Source organism: Syngnathoides biaculeatus, chromosome 8 (genome assembly GCF_019802595.1).
Source record: "Syngnathoides biaculeatus isolate LvHL_M chromosome 8, ASM1980259v1, whole genome shotgun sequence".
Taxonomy (NCBI): domain Eukaryota; kingdom Metazoa; phylum Chordata; class Actinopteri; order Syngnathiformes; family Syngnathidae; genus Syngnathoides; species Syngnathoides biaculeatus.
In genome coordinates, this window is record NC_084647.1 from 28,418,520 (window position 1) to 28,422,647 (window position 4,128).

The following is a 4,128-nucleotide window of genomic DNA, read 5'->3' on the forward strand; positions in this document are numbered from 1 at the left end:
TTTACCTTGTTAGCTGCATTCTACATGAATAACAACCAGTTTTGTTTCCTATTTGTAAAAAAAAAAAAAAAGATAATAATGAAAAAATGTTCCTCAGGCTTTTTCGGTTAAAATACTCCCTCCATAGTATACGTACTCTTTTGTATGGCATTCGGGTTAAAGGTAGCATTAAATTGGCAAATGGTGAGAAGAAAGTGGGGGTTTCATTTAGCATAAGCCCAAAGATGGAATCCCCAGCAATTAGACTCTGCCAAGGAATTGAAAAAGTGCTGAACTGATTCACTGGGAGGCACACATGGAGTCCTCCCTCATGCCTCCCGCATAGTTGTTTACCAAAGTTATTTGAAATGAGGTTGCGCCTCTTTATCTTATGTGTGGTAGGCATAGTTGACTGAGTATAATTATTGGTTCTGTTGTTATGTATTTTTGTCAGCTTTACAGGTGTCCAAAAGCAGCATATGAACTAAAGTATCATTACGGCTGTCAATGTTGCAGACCAACATTCTATCATATTATTTAGCCATTTTGAAGTCATGTCGACTATGTTACCCCTAAATGAGTCAAGTATCTTTTAAATCTTCACCAGCCTTCAGGTATTTTCAGATACTATAAATCTGCACCCACCGTATGCTGGTCTTTGCTCACCTTTCCCCTTGGGTGACTCAGCTGAGATGACCTTTTACAGTGTGTAAGGTGTATCCACGTGTTTCTTTCTGCTATTTTGTCCATGTCATTCAGCTCTTGCTCAGTCTATGCCAGTGTTCTGATAAAACTGCATGTACAGTAGATGTTAAAAGTAAGTAAGTTTCTTTCGGCTTGTCCCTTTCGGGGTCGCCACAGCGTGTCATCTCAGATGAACGCACATATGTTTGGCACAATTTTTACGCCGGATGCCCTTCCTGACGCAACCCTTCTCAGGGAGTGGAGGCCCCAGTGGGATACGAACCCACAACCCCTGGTTTATCAAACCAGTGCTCTAACCACTGAGCTACGGGGCCTCTATGTACAGTAGATGTTAATTCATAAAAAGACATGGGATGAATAAACAAATGGCAGTAAGAAGGTTATTAAAGCACAGTAACTTGTTACATTATTATTTTTTTTTTTGATGGTGTAGTGCAGGGATGTCAAACTCATTTCTCTTGCGGGCCACGTTGTAGTTCGGGTTTGCCTCAGAGGGACATTTCGAGTGAAGGCAGCGTGAGATCGATTCCCGCTCAGTGATGGTGTCGACATCTGCACTGCGACTGGCTGGCGACCAGTTCGACGTGTAGTCTGCCGCTGCCCGAAGTTAGCTGGGATTGGCTTCAGCTCTCTCTCAGAATAAATGCAGAAGTGTTGTGTCAGGAAAGGCATCTGGTGTGTAAAAAAAAAAAAAATCAAAAAGACAGTTACTGGCGCACCACCATGACAGTGGCACAAAAAATGGCTTCACACATCAATGCTGATAAAATTCCCAATTTGTTTCTAGTCCTATCAAATTGATGCATGTGAAATTTCCTAGTGACACGCCATTGGAAAACAATGTTTTTTTAGTTTTTCAAAAGAAGTTAATGGATACACAGAATCCCCCAACTTTTTTTTTTTTTTGCATTCATTATCAATTAATAGCATTGGTATTATCTCTGGAATCTGTGCAAACACTACAATCTTTTGGACACGTTTTTTGTATGTAGTTATCCATTTTGTTTTTTTTTTGTTTTTATTTTATTTTATTTATTTTTTGGGGGTGGGACCTTGAGTGGTTCCCACAGGTACCACTCGAACAGAAAAAATGAAAATAACGAATAGCGTTTTCATCCAACACCCAAAAGCAAAATTTCACTGTTTAGTCACCATTATGACAGCAGTCTCACTCCCATGTGTAACCGGACTACAGCGACCTTGGCAGTGGGAATGAGAACAGCTATCTTACAAGTGGCCAATAAAAACAAATTAGTTTTGTTTGTGTTAGAGGCCCTGTAGCTCAGCGGTAAGAGCACTGGTTTGGTAAACCAGGGGTTGTGGGTTCGTATCCCACTGGGGCCTCCACTCCCTGAGAAGGGTTGCGTCAGGAAGGGCATCCGGTGTAAAAATTGTGCCAAACATATATGTGCGTTCATCTGAGATGACACGCTGTGGCGACCCCGAAAGGGACAAGCCGAAAGATACTTACTTTAGTTTTGTTTGTGTTAACAATGGTTTCAAAAGCAATAACTTTCCTACAATCAACAAATGAATTCAAGTACACCTTTTTGGAATTTTTCAAGATGTTTGGGGTTCTTAATAACTCCTGAAAGGGACCCACTTGTGTGTGTGTCTTTTTTATTCCCTTCATCATTCGTCTAGCTCTCATTGTGTGGAAATTATTGGTAATTTGTATGGTCTCCCAAACAGTGTTTTGAATGGAATGAGACCCTTACGTGCTTGTAATGTATGTATAGTTAGACTAAATCTATCATTGTGTCCAAATTGTCCCTACTTGTGATTGTGAGTGCGGCTGTTTGTCTCCATGTGACCTGCAATTGGCTGGCAACCAGGTCAGGGTTTACCTTGCCTCCTGCCCGTTGACAGCTGGGATAGGCTCCAGCCCTCCCCGCGACCCTTGTGAGGATAAGCGGCTAAGAAAATTGATGGAGGGATGAATGGATGTGTCGCTTGAGGAAACTGACCACATTTTGGATGCATATTCCCTTGTGAATTATGTTGCACACAGATCAAACAAGCCCTACAAAAAAAGTTTTTTTTGCATACAACTTAAATCCATGGATCATGTAATGCCTTTGTACCAGGGCTACCATTCCCCCTGTTGAGACCAGAGACTTCCCATGGCTCAAGATTGCCGCCCACTTAAAAAAGTTTTTGGTAGAATCTGTGCTGACATAATTCCCATTTTGTAAGTAGTGCCTTATTTTTCCACATTTTTAGGTCTGCTGGTAAGTTTTGTTGTTCCATTTTGTTTAACACATCATCTCAAAGTATGTCTTCATTGTTACATTGCTAATCCCATAAATGTTTGCTGCTTCTTTTGCTGTTTTATCTGTAAATCCATTTCCTAATGAGTCTTTGTCTGTATTTGATGTGTGTACTGCATATTTACATATGGCTATTTCTTTTGGTAATTGAACTCACATGAAGAGCATTTTTTTAATTGCCCTTGATACACACTCCCTGGAGTGTGATCTTCAGGAATGCCACTGTTTTTTGAAAACATGCATTTATTCCAAATCTATATTCTTCAAATGGTTCATTGTTGTTTTATTTTGCTCTTCCAATGGCAGATTTTTATTTTTTTTAAATCTAGCAGAAGTGCGCGATATTAACCCTTGAACTCCCTGCTGTTGTGAGAAAGTACTTTGCTATCATCCAAATTTATTGTACTTCCACACCATTTAAGTGGTAAGATTTTCTCAAGTCTTCCGTTCCCTGGGCGAATTATGTGACATCAACTTTATGAGATGTGATACCTTTTGTGGCCGTTTTCACATCATCTTGAAATCAGCCTTTTTTGTTGTTGTTGTTTTTTTTTGTCTGTGTGTTTCTCTTATTTTATCCTGCAGGTTAACTATATATATTTTTTGTGTATGTTGAGCTACCCAGCAAAGTCATATTGTGTTATCCACAAATTTAGATGTTTTGTTTTAGTAGGACATTTGCTTTCTACAAACTTCTAGTCTTTACACATCATTATTATTATTATTTTTTTCAGATGTTGTGTTTCAACTATTTTGCTATTTATCAACTATTTTGCTATTTGTTTTTCCCCTGTTGGAGTCAGTGGTTCATCTAGTGTGACTATACTGACTTCCCCCTGAACAGGGTGACAATTACATTCCGTTTAAGGTAATTCTCAAGCTTCTACCACAAGTGGCGGAGAATTCTTACCTCTGCATCCTAAAACAGTTGTCACTCAATTTCCTGTTCAAATGAGGTCGCGAACCTCCACTCATACTTTTACATATGCACATGTTTCACGCAGCTCACATACAGGACACACCTTGTCCTTTTCTCAGTTTTATAGACTAATTAGTCTACTCGATAGTGACTAGTATTCTTGAGGTTTGGTTCTGCCGCAGTCACCCAGACGCGCATTCACTCATTCCTCATGAGTGTGGGAGTTTCCTACTCACCAGAGATGTCTTCACTTCC

At 39.8% G+C, this 4,128-nt stretch overlaps 1 non-coding gene across 1 annotated transcript; it reads right to left on the reverse strand.

The window, feature by feature from the left end:
* Positions 1-925: 925 nt before the first annotated feature.
* Positions 926-998, reverse strand: trnai-gau (transfer RNA isoleucine (anticodon GAU)). The gene has a single exon. It is a non-coding gene; the product is annotated as a tRNA-Ile (tRNA).
* Positions 999-4,128: the final 3,130 nt, after the last annotated feature.